Source organism: Xenopus laevis, chromosome 9_10S (assembly GCF_017654675.1).
Source record: "Xenopus laevis strain J_2021 chromosome 9_10S, Xenopus_laevis_v10.1, whole genome shotgun sequence".
Lineage (NCBI taxonomy): Eukaryota > Metazoa > Chordata > Amphibia > Anura > Pipidae > Xenopus > Xenopus laevis.
Genome location: NC_054388.1, coordinates 30,015,025 through 30,028,739, shown reverse-complemented (window position 1 = coordinate 30,028,739; position 13,715 = coordinate 30,015,025).

The window sequence follows — 13,715 nt, the reverse complement described above, 5'->3', positions numbered from 1 at the left end:
CCCCCCAAACCCATACATTTTTGGAAAGTACACATTCTACAGAATCTAAAATGGGTACCCATGCCTTATTGCTCCAAACTACCGAGTCGCAAGGCTTTCCCAAAGTTGCCGGTTTTGGTGAAATATCTGAAAATTGCCTCAAAGCTTCAACTTCCCAGCACCATATCACCCATGTGTCATTACGTACTAAGAAAAAGCACCCTAAATATGATTGCCAGGGTTCCTCTGAACATTTTGGTGGCCATTGTTCATAAGTTTACCAAAGTATCTGGCATTTAGAGGCCCCAAAATTAAGTTAGCGCATACAAACAGTCCCGTGGGTAACTTCAGCTAATGAAAAATCAACACATTGACTGCATTTTTGCGGGGTAAAAACACAGAAATATATGTTTACCCCCCAAACCCATATATTTTTGGAAAGTACACATTCTACGGAATCTAAAATGGGTACCCATGCCTTTCTGCTCCAAACTACTGAGTCGCAAGGCTTTGCCAAATTTGGCGGTTTTGGTGAAATATCTGGAAATTGCCTCAAAGCTTCAACTTTCCAGCATCGTATTGTCCATGTATCATTACCAGCATAAAGCATCCTAAATATAAACATAGGGGTCTACTAAACAGTTTGATGCCCAATATGCATAGATATACCAAACTATGTGGCGCACAGAGACCCCCAAATGACAATATGTATAGACATTTTCACGGCTGACGCGCTGGCTGCTGCAATATAACCACTCGGTGTGTGTATTATGCGACATTAGACCACCTAACAGTACAGAGACCCCAGAAAACCATATATTTTCAGAAAGTACACATTCTGACGAATCCAATATGGGTAAATAAGTGTTTCTACTGCAAACTGCCAAACTGCAAAGCAATGCTGAACATAAAGGTTTTTATCAAATTTCTGAAAATTGTCACAAAGCTTGAATTTTACCCCATTATATGCCCCACATTTCGTAACTTATCAGCATAAAACATCCTAAATATGAACGCCAGGGGTCTACTAAACACTTTGATGCCCAATATGCATAGATAAACCAAACTATGTGGCGCACAGAGACCCCCAAATGACAATAGTGTATATACATTTTCACGGCTGACGCGCGCTGGCTGCTGCAATATGAGCACCTGGTGTGTGTATTATGCGACATTAGACCCCCCTAACAGTACAGAGACCCCAGAAAACCATATATTTTCAGAAAGTACACATTCTGACGAATCCAATATGGGTAAATATGTGTTCCTACTGCAAACTGCCAAACTGCAAAGCAATGCTGAACGTAACGGTTTTTATCAAATTTCTGAAAATCGTCACAAAGCTTGAATTTTACCCCATTATATGCCCCACATTTCGTAACTTATCAGCATAAAACATCCTAAATATGAACGCCAGGGGTCTACTGAACACTTTGATGCCCAGTATGCATAGATATACCAAACTATGTGGCGCACAGAGACCCCCAAATGACAATAGTGTATATACATTTTCACGGCTGACGCACTGGCAGCTGCAATATAAGCACCTGGTGTGTGTATTATGCAACATTAGACCCCCCTAACAGTACAGAGACCCCAGAAAACCATATATTTTCAGAAAGTACACACTCTGACGAATCCAATATGGGTAAATAAGTGTTTCTACTGCAAACTGCCAAACTGCAAAGCAATGCTGAACATAACGGTTTTTATCAAATTTCTGAAAATTGTCAGAAAGCTTGAATTTTACTCCATTATATGCCACACATTTCGTAACGTATCAGCATAAAACATCCTATATATGAACGCCAGGGGTCTACTGAACACTTTGATGCCCAATATGCATAGATATACTAAACTATGTGGCGCACAGAGACCCCCAAATGACAATAGTGTATATACATTTTCACGGCTGACGCGCTGGCTGCTGCAATATAAGCACCTGGTGTGTGTATTATGCGACATTAGACCCCCCTAAAAGTACAGAGACCCCAGAAAACCATATATTTTCAGAAAGTACACATTCTGACGAATCCAATATGGTTAAATAAGTGTTTCTACTGCAAACTGCCAGACTGCAAATCAATGCTGAACGTAACCGTTTTTATCAAATTTCTGAAAATCGTCACAAAGCTTGAATTTTACCCCATTATATGCCCCACATTTCGTAACTTATCAGCATAAAACATCCTAAATATGAACGCCAGGGGTCTACTGAACACTTTGATGCCCAATATGCATAGATATACCAAACTATGTGGCGCACAGAGACCCCCAAATGACAATAGTGTATATACATTTTCACGGCTGACGCGCTGGCTGCTGCAATATAAGCACCTGGTGTGTGTATTATGCGACATTAGACCCCCCTAACAGTACAGAGACCCCAGAAAACCATATATTTTCAGAAAGTACACATTCTGACGAATCCAATATGGGTAAATGTGTGTTTCTACTGCAAACTGCCAAACTGCAAAGCAATGCTGAACATAACGGTTTTTATCAAATTTTTGAAAATCGTCAGAAAGATTGAATTTTACCCCATTATATGCCCCACATTTCGTAACGTTTCAGCATAAAACATCCTAAATATGAACGCCAGGGGTCTACTGAACACTTTGATGCCCAATATGCATAGATATACCAAACTATGCGGCGCACAGAGACCACCAAATGACAATAGTGTATATACATTTTCACGGCTGACGCGCTGGCTGCTGCAATATAAGCACCTGGTGTGTGTAATATGCGACATTAGACCACCTAACAGTACAGAGACCCCAGAAAGCCATATATTTTCAGAAAGTACACATTCTGACGAATCCAATATGGGTAAATATGTGTTTCTACTGCAAACTGCCAAACTGCAAAGCAATGCTGAACATAACGGTTTTTATCAAATTTCTGAAAATTGTCAGAAAGATTGAATTTGACCCCATTATATGCCCCACATTTCGTAACGTATCAGCATAAAACATCCTAAATATGAACGCCAGAGGTCTACTGAACACTTTGATGCCCAATATGCATAGATATATCAAACTATGTGGCGCACAGAGACCCCCAAATGACAATAGTGTATATACATTTTCACAGCTGACGCGCTGGCTGCTGCAATATAAGCACCTGGTGTGTGTATTATGCGACATTAGACCCCCCTAACAGTACAGAGACCCCAGAAAACCATATATTTTCAGAAAGTACACATTCTGACGAATCCAATATGGGTAAATAAGTGTTTCTACTGCAAACTGCCAAACTGCAAAGCAATGCTGAACATAACGGTTTTTATCAAATTTCTGAAAATTGTCAGAAAGCTTGAATTTTACCCCATTATATGCCCCACATTTCGTAACGTATCAGCATAAAACATCCTAAATATGAACGCCAGAGGTCTACTGAACACTTTGATGCCCAATATGCATAGATATACCAAACTATGTGGCGCACAGAGACCCCCAAATGGATATATAGTAGATAAAATTTACAAGGCAAAACAAAATAAGGCAGTAAAGGGTGAAATGCAAAAAAATCCAATAAAACCACAAAAATCAATGTTTTTTTTCCAGACTAGTGTTATCGGCCGTCAGAATCACAGTTTGAATATTTTAGATGGGCCAAACAGGTTCTACGGCTAGAAACAAGTGAACACAACATATGCAGAGCTGAAAATGCAATAAAATGGCTAAAAATTCAATAAAATGGCTAAAAATGCACCAAAATACCCAAAATTGCAATATAATCACCGAAATAACATACAAAAGGTATTGCACAGTACGGTTAGCGAATACGCTATGCGTAATGGCAATAAAACATTTTTTTCAGCCAAAAAAAGAAACGATGCGATAAGAAAAAAATAAAAAAGCCACAATGCCATGTATGTGCGTGTGCGTGTGTACAAATGGTAAATTACATGTTATGTGCGCGTGTGTGCGTGTGCACATGTGTGTAAGTGCAGTGAGTGTAAGTGACCCCCCCAATCCCCAAAAATGTATGTGTAAGTGTGTGTAAGTGTGAATCTAAGTGTGTATTACTGTAATAAGTGTGTGTTGGTGTGTTTGTGTGTGTAATTGTTGCACTAACCTGAAAAAGTCGCTGGAGACTGTTGCAGGCGATCAGGAAGAGCCTCTGGAAGACATCTGCCTCGTGGTTCCTGTCTGTGTGCTGTGGGGGCGGAGATCGTCGATCCGGTGCAGGCTGCAGCAGCAGGACACGTAAGTAACACGTGCCTGCTGCTGTTTTTGGGCCCCTGGGCGATCGCGCCCCAGGGGCCACTCGATCCCCTGCTCTGCTCGTTGCCTAGGGGCAGGGGATCGAGCAGGAACGGAGCGAACGGCTCTAACAGCCGCTCCTCCGCTCCTGAACCAGGAAATGCTGCAGAACGTAGAATCTACGTTCTGTGGCATTTCAAGTACCTTTGCCACAGAACGTAGATTCTACGATCTGTGGCATTTAAAAGGTTAAAAAGGTTAAACTATATTTATAACTATATTGTTATGTGTATTGTTAAAGGGAAGTTTGTTTCATGAACAGTTGCGGTTCTCTGAAAGGTTGTTGTGTCTGTCAATATTTGTGTTCTAATAGATTTTTTTTGTGTACACATTTTGTAATTTTTCAAAAAAGTCATTTAGTTATTTTAAATTAAAATTGTGCCTTGTAATGCACCCCCCATGTGCAATGGCTTCCAGAACAAGGAACACAACAGAATTTTTCTAAAACTGAGGCATATAATACTCAGTTTGACCAAAATTTGTCCATCATCAATTGAGCAGATAAAATTCAGGTAGGGACAGCAATACAGAGTGGATAGAGAGAAACAGAGGCAGACACATGTATACCTGTCAGTGACATCGTTTTATAACTACTCATCCGAGCAGCTTCTTCAGTTCAACTGACTGGTGTGGGAAGTTCTCGGCATATAAACTCTTATTCTATATGCCGAGTACTTCCCACACCAGTCAGTTGAACAGAAGAAGCTACTCTGATGAGTAGTGAAACATCTTCATTGATTACTCAGCAAGTCCAGTTGTTTTTAGATTTACCTATATTAGATATACCATGACCTGGATGAATGAAAATCTTCATAGTCATATTGTTTTATAACCTAACAAGTAACAAGTAAATTTGAGATCAAATATAAAATGTTTCATAAAATTCCCCTACTGCTTCAGGATATCCTAGGGTTTTAACCTATGCTCCCAGGGATTTTATGACAAGTTCCTATCCATAGGTGGAAGCACATGGCTTTTCCTCTTTCAATGCTATCTGTTGTGAGGGGTAGATGTTGTTTGGTGCCTGGAATAGAAAGGCTCAGTAAAATAGTTGAACCCTAAGGGAACCCAACCCCCTTGCCAAATATGAAAGCATAACATCTAGACAGGGAATTAGGCTAATATCTACTCCCTCCCACTGGAGGGGATTCAGACCACTAGCCAGTATTCAGCAAATACAAAATGAAACTTACAAAGTCCAATCTCTAATGTGGTAGCAAGTCATGCTTATACTGAATGTCACTACAACTTCACTACCTTATATACCATCATGGCACTGGCTATATACATTCAGCAATGTTAAATTTACATTGATTTGATGGTTATTGCACAACAATTTTTTAGCACAGGTTGTTGAGGAGCCTACCAGAAAAAATTCTATTCTTGATTTAGTGATCTCAAATGACCCAGAACTTATAGCAAATGTGCAAGTCATTGAACCCCTGGGTAATAGTGACCATAATGTTATATCTTTTAATGTCTGGTGCAAAAAACAAAAATATACTGGGGCAACAAAAACCATGAATTTTGCCAAAGCTAATTTTAGTGCCTTGAGGGCTGCCCTACAGAGCATTGATTGGGGCATTAGGTTTTCAGCTAAAAACACAGAACAGAAATGGTTGTCCTTTAAAATGATATTAAATCATTACTGTTCTCAATTTATTCCCTTAAGGACTAAACGTAGAAGCTCTAAGAATCATCCTGTGTGGCTTAATACAGAGGTAAAGATGTTAATGGGAAAGAAGAGAAAGGCATTTAAAAACTACAAATCTGTAGGGACAGAAGCTGCATTTAATGAATATAAACACTGTAATAAATGTTGTAAATCAGCAATCCGGAAGGCTAAGAAAAGAAATGAAGAGTTAATTGCGGTGGAGGTGAAAACTAACCTAAATATATTAAAAGTAAAAAGATGCAGGTTGAGAGTGTTGCTCCATTAAATAATGGTACCAGTATGGTTGTAACAGATACAGATAAGGCAAATGTGTTAAATCAGTTCTTTTCTTCAGTGTATACAATAGAGGAGTCTGGGTTCACAGGCTCACTTAATAACTGCACGAATGGTTCAGCTCAATCTAGTCAGTGGCTGACTCAGGATATGATTCAAAAAGCTTTAATACAAATTAATGTAAACAAGGCTCCAGGGCCTGATGGCATACACCCCCGGGTTCTAAGAGAGCTTAGTTCAGTTTTAGACCAGCCCTTATTTCTGATTTTCTCAGATTCACTGTCATCTGGTATGGTGCCTATGGATTGGAGAAAAGCTGATGTTATTCCAATATTTAAAAAGGGATTACGATCTCAGCCTGGCAATTATAGGCCAGTAAGCTTGACATCTGTGGTGGGCAAATTATTTGAAGGCTTGTTAAGGGATCACATTCAAAATTTTGTCCTAATGAAAGGCATTATGAGCAACAATCAGCATGGCTTTATGAAGGATAGGTCATGTCAGACGAATTTGATTGCATTTTATGATGTGGTAAGTAAGATTCTGGATAGTGGGGGGGCAGTAGATGTGATCTATTTGGATTTTGCCAAAGCGTTTGATACTGTGCCCCACAAACGACTGCTTTCTAAACTAAGGTCTTTTGGGCTTAATGAAGTCGTTTGCACATGGATAGGAAACTGGCTACAGGATCGGGTACAGAGGGTGGTTGTTAATGGGACATTCTCTACTTGGAGTAAGGTTCTTAGTGGGGTCCCCCAGGGCTCAGTATTGGGTCCACTTTTATTTAACTTGTTCATTAATGACTTAGGGGAGGGTGTTGTAAGTAATGTATCAGTGTTTGCAGATGACACAAAATTATCCAGCCCAATTAATTCCATCCAGGATGTGGCATCCTTGCAACAGGATCTTGACAAACTGGCAATCTGGGCAGCTAAGTGGCAAATGAGATTCAATGTTGATAAATGTAAAGTCATGCACCTGGGATGTAAAAATATCCAAGCCACTTATACCCTTAATGGGACTGCACTAGGCAAATCCATTATGGAAAAGGACCTTGGAGTCCTTGTAGATGATAAACTTGGCTGTAGCAAGCAATGCCAGTCAGCAGCATCAAGGGCAAATAAGGTCTTGAGCTGTATTAAAAGGGGCATAGAGTCACGGGAGGAGGGGGTCATTCTTCCACTGTATAGAGCACTTGTAAGGCCCCATCTAGAATATGCCGTACAGTTTTGGTCTCCATCACTCAAACAGGACATTATTGTATTAGAGAGGGTACAGAGAAGGGCAACTAAGCTGGTAAAAGGTATTGAAAATCTTAGCTATGAGGAAAGACTGGCCAAATTGGGGATGTTCACGCTGGAGAAGAGGCGCTTAAGGGGTGATATGATGACTATGTATAAATATATAAGGGGATCATATAACAATCTCTCTAATGCTTTATTTACCAGTAGGTCTTTCCAGCTGACACGAGGTCACCCATTCCGATTAGAAGAAAAGAGGTTCCGCCTAAATATTCGGAAGGGGTTTTTTACAGTGAGAGCTGTGAAGATGTGGAATTCTCTCCCTGAATCAGTTGTACAGGCTGATACATTAGATAGCTTTAAGAAGGGGTTGGATGGCTTTTTAGCAAGTAAGGGAATACAGGGTTATGGGAAATAGCTCATAGTCCAAGTTGATCCAGGGACTAGTCCGATTGCCATTTTGGAGTCAGGAAGGAATTTTTCCCCCTCTAAGGCAAATTGGAGAGGCTTCAGATGGGTTTTTTGCCTTCCTCTGGATCAACTGGCAGATAGGTAGTTAATAAACAAAAAAAAAAAAAAAAAAAAGGTTGAACTCGATGGATATGTGTCTTTTTTTCAACCTTACTATGTTACTATGTTACTATGTTACTATGTTACTATGTTACTATGTTAAGAGCCACTGGTGTCCAAAATTCTCTGCCTAGCATCAATTGGTCTGTATGCCTACTTTTTTATATTTATGCTGAATAAAGAGTACATTTTTTAACTTTGAAAGAATGTTTTGGAATTTATATTTTTTTGGACTTGACTTGAACTTTTTTTAAACACATTATTCCTAAAGATATTGCCCCTCTGACATAAAAGGTTTTCTTTGTGTAATTTCTTCTGTTCGTGTTTCTGTCAAATCCTGTGACTCCAACCATTCTATTATTTCCATTAGTCCCTGCAGATGATACGACAGTATGGCCTCCCAGCTGCCCTTTTTGCTCCTGGTTGGGTGTATGAGTGTTTGGATAAAGAACAATTTCTTCAGAACCAAGACAAGTAAGAATTGTGCATGAAACATGTTTTCTGTATTTGTAGCAGTAGTTCCGAAACTGCTACTAAGAAAGAAAACTGGAAAAACTGCAAACGGACACATTTAGGGAACATTTATGAGTTTGAGGTGATTATAACATTTTCCAATATTATTATACCATTGCACTAATAAACATCCCCAAATTTAGCTCAACTTTTATTCAATGGAACCATTGTGTGCTATGGTTATACAATTCATTTGCATGTGTCTCCTCTACTCTACAGGTTCTGGTCTCTTCTGGATCTCAACTTCCCACTCATAGTCTCTGCATCCTGCCCATATGCTCCTCTTTTTGTCTTGGCTATGGAAAGAAAAAAGGTATTCCTTTGGCGAGGTAAGATTCACAGAGAACAGCATGGCTCATCTTTCTGTGGTATAAAGATAAAGTATCTTTGACACAAGCTGCCTGGATTCTGAACTCACCAAGAGTGTGGCTGAGCACAGTGATGATTGATAGAACAGTTTTACACTCGGGAAATGTAATGTTTTGAATTAAGTTCAGCAAAATGTTGCGGATTCCACCAAAACTGTATGCTTTAGGGCAAAGGCACATGGAGAGATTTGTCTCGGGCAGTAAAAATGTGCTACAGCAGGTATATCAACAATATTAGGAGAGTGAGCTCTCCATTGACCCCAGACAAGCAGGCCCGGATTTGCGGCAAGGCCGCATAGGCCCGGGCCTAGGGCGGCAAAAAAATAGGGGCGCCTGGTCGGACTGCGCGGTCCTAGCGCCCACCTTACCTCCCCTTCCCAGCGCGCCGGCGAAAAAACACCGGCGCAGCTGCTGTAATTGAATGGGGACGCACACGTCCCCATAATGTGGCTGGGCGGCATGCTGCCCCTATTTTTTTGCCGCCCTAGGCCCGGGCCTATGCGGCCTTGCCGCAAATCCGGGCCTGCTTGTCTGGGATCAATGGAGAGCTCATTGGCCATTTCTACAGTGATTATAGATATGGTTAATATGCTAATTATCCATTTTTTTTGTACTATATGTAGTATACTGCCAGATCTTCATTTAAATAATATTCTGATTTTCCGTTTAATATTGGCATGACTGAATTATGTTTGTTGAATGGGTATAGTATTTGGGGGTGTGGCCAAAAGTGGCCAGGGTTTTGCAGCCGTTTGTAACCCACCAGCTGGCTCTTTGCCCAGGGCCCACCAAGGCCTTAAAACGGCCCTGGTTCGAGGGGACAGAATTATAGGAGCAGGGGCGGCCTCCCAGCTGCATCTGAATCAGTTCCGAAGCACTGTAAACATGTGGGAGATGTTCTTGCTCTTTAAATTTCCCTCTTGAAAGCTGCAAATTGGCAAAAGAGGAAGGGAATTAAATATAACATCAAAAAAGACCATTTGAAATGTTGCTCATAATAGGCTATTCTGTAACATACAAAAAGTTAACTAAAAGGTGAACTACCCCTTTAAGGTGCTATGCAACTACAGTATACACAATACATTATTCTCATACGATGCAATTTTGTGAATTGGCCTTTAATCTTTTTTTTTTTTTTTTAGAGAACTTGGAAATTCCATTAAAAGGCACCTGTTGGACATAAATATAATCGCCAACTAAACCAAAGGTGTGGGCTAATAGTGTGTCCTAGCTCTTGTGGGAGCAATTATAATATGCATAGTATAATATAGTGAATAAAGTACCCCCTCTTGTAAAATATAAGGATATTATAAGTTACCGAGGAGTTTCATGACCATATAAAAACACGAGGCCGAAGGCCGAGTGTTTTTATACAGGTCATGGAACTCCGAGGTAACATCTAATATCCTCATATTTTGCAACTGGGCGTACTTTATTTATTATAATACACAAATTTTAGTGAGTCATGTGACAGAAATGACATCAGAACTCACCGTTTATAACTGATGACATCAGAACTCACCGTTTATAAGGATATAATTTACAAGATATTCATGGCTTTTGTGTATTATAAGATAATATTGGTCTCACGATAACGAAAAGATATTTTAAAAATCTATGGCCATGTGTAGCAGGGATTTTAGGAAGCGTTGAGATGCCCTTGTACTTTTTGTATTAACAAAATATGGAATGAGTTGGAATTCTCAGTGGTGAATAAACTTCTTGTGGGATTAATAAGGGTCTCCTTATCCTGAAAGTGTGCCATACTGTGTAGCAGCCTAATTCCTGTATTGTTCTTATTAACCGTTGTGATGCTGTGGATCATGGAATGTACAGCACTGTAGATTCTAAGGGTCAGGGCACACAGGCAGATTTGGGGAGATTAGTCGCTCAGCAAAAAATTCTCTCTCTTCTTCGGGGCGACTAATCTTCCCCCGAGCTGCCTCCCCGCCGGCTAAAATACAAATCGCCGGCGGTAGCTATTTGTTTTCCGAAGTGAGTTTCCTCGTAAAGGAAACTTCGGGCGACTTTGGCAGTTTAGCAGGCAAATTAGTCGCCCCCTGAAGAAAAGGAGATTTGTTGCCAGGCGACTAATATACCTGAATCTGCCTGTGTGCCCTGACAAGACTGCACCATTGATTACATGACCAATCACAGTACAAGCCTGGACATGTTTTCTTGCTGTCCCTGTATACTTATTTTACCCAAGAGGCAGCATGGCACACAATGGCCCATATCCTTCATCTTTTTTTCTCCTCATCTGCCCATTAGTGGCTTTTATTCTCATGGTGAATGTACTTTATAAATGATCCTTTTTTATAAATCCTTTTTATGGCCAACATTTCTGCCCTTATTTCTCCACTTATTTTTTTACAGAAACTTCTGCTCTAATCATCTTATTTCGTTTTTGTTTGTGCACAGTGGTGAGAGGCTCCATCAGGAATGTGAAACACAATCGGGAGTCTTATATATCACTGGTGGGCATCAGTGCCTGGAGAATATACAAACACAGGAATAGCATCTTCCGACTTGACCATCCCACTGTTATTAACTGTACTCACATCAATAACATAAAACCAACATGAAATAATGTATTCTTCTTTGTAACCAAGGGTAATCTGAAGCCCCTTAAAAAATCCTCCTGAGCTGAGCTGCTCCCTGCTATCATGTACTGAAAGGATCCCAGGAGGCCAGTTAATTCTGGCAACATACATGGAATTATCTGTTCCATTAAATTCAAGCCAGCTGATTAACATACATTTACATGGGGAAGTTGCTTAAAATTTCTTTATTCCTTTTTCCTCATTTTTAAAGTTTTATTTCTGGGTCTACCTCCCTTTTAAGCAGTGTTTCCCAAACTGTGGGCGCTGGAGGCTGAGCAGTGCCAGAGAGTCTCGTCCTGAGAGCTGTTTAGGGTGAGATTTATACGGAACACCAGTAGGGTTGCCACCTGGCTGGTAAATTACTGGCCTAGCTGGTAAAATAGTTATGGAGGCCGGTGCCGGTACTAAGATAATACCGGCAATTACATTGGCCGGTAATTTTTCCGCTGCCCCCTCCTCCCTCCCTGCTCCAAATTCCCCTGCTCAGCTATGCGGGCTGCGCTACGGCGCAATCTCGCGTGATGATGAGAAGTTTGTGGGCGGTGTCAGGGTGACTGGGGCTTTAATAGCTCGGCACAGGGGGTGTGGCTTTGTGCGGGATTGGGGGTGGGGCTTTGGGCGGGGCTAAGGCCGGTATTTTTTTATAGAAAAGGTGGCAACCCTAAATGCCAGTTACACGCCTAAAGATAACGGTACCAAAGGCAACCACCTGGCCCTGTTCATTAGCCCCAATGCCTTGTCACTTAACCATGGAATCCACCTCATCTATGAGGGGCCTTGACATGGCACATGAGTTTACATATTTTGGAGTGTGATATTAACACCTAAATTTTTAACAACAATTATTTTTTAAAGGCAAATGTCTGTTTCTTTTTGATAGCAAGCAGATGACTGGCACAAAAAGGCAATGGAGTGTAGGGATTCCAGTGCATATACTTTGTCACTTATGGATACATAAACGCAGGGGAGTTCCCATAATTCCATTGCTTTATTGTGCCCGTCACCTGTTTGCCTTGTCCTCTTAGTAAGTGCTGTGGCCTTGTCTTGGAGGGTTGTGTTTGTGGCACTGTCTAGGGTGGGTGCCAACACACCACGCTTACTGTGTGATCGGATATACAATTCCATCAATAGACAACAACTACATTGTAATAGCCAATTATATCTGCCTGTAGCTGCTCTGCTATTACCTTCACAGACCCCTGAAGATCTCAGCTGTAGGAGAAAAGTGCTATGGAATCCTGATAATAAAATTAATATGTATTTAGCTTTATAAGAATTAAGCCCAATTATGGGATATATGAGGTTAGGCAGGGACCCCTTCTTCCCCTCACTGAAGTTGTACTGTTTAAGAAAAGACAATAGGAGTTTGGGCAAATTCACTCACTGGTTTTTTCTTTGCAGCTCTACTCAACTGAGCAGCGTTTGTATTGCTTTCCTGACCAACTTCGCTGATTGAAATGGATGCTTCAGCTAGACTGGAGGCATCTGTCATTGGTTTGAGGAATAGGAGATTGAGGAATGTGTGACTTGAAAGATTCCAGGATGCTGCTGAAACAGGTACAGTAGTACTGGCACCCATCAGGCTGCTTAAAGGAGAAGGAAACCCCCAGGGCGCTAAACCCCTCCCCCCCTCCCCTGTGCTGCCCCCCCTCCCTCCTCCCCCCTGGCCTACCTGTCCCCCTGGGCAAATGCCCCTAACTTTTTACTCACCCCTCTGCGCAGGTCCTGTCCACGGAGTACGCAGTCGCCATCTTCTCCCACGCGCGTCTTCTTCCTGCTCTGATCGGCGTTTTCTGGCGCATGCGCAGTAGGAACAGGTACCGGTACGGCTCTACTGCGCATGCGCCGAATGTCACGAAGTGAAATCGGAAAACTTCGTGACATTCGGCGCATGCGCAGTAGAGCCGTACCGGTACCTGTTCCTACTGCGCATGCGCCAGAAAACGCCGATCAGAGCAGGAAGAAGACGCGCGTGGGAGAAGATGGCGACTGCGTACTCCGTGGACAGGACCTGCGCAGAGGGGTGAGTAAAAAGTTAGGGGCATTTGCCCAGGGGGACAGGTAGGCCAGGGGGGAGGAGGGAGGGGGGGCAGCACAGGGGAGGGGGGGAGGGGTTTAGCGCCCTGGGGGTTTCCTTCTCCTTTAAGGGAGAACTAAACTCTAAAAATGAATATGGCTAAAATGCCATATCTTATATACTGATCTTATTGCACCAGCCTTAA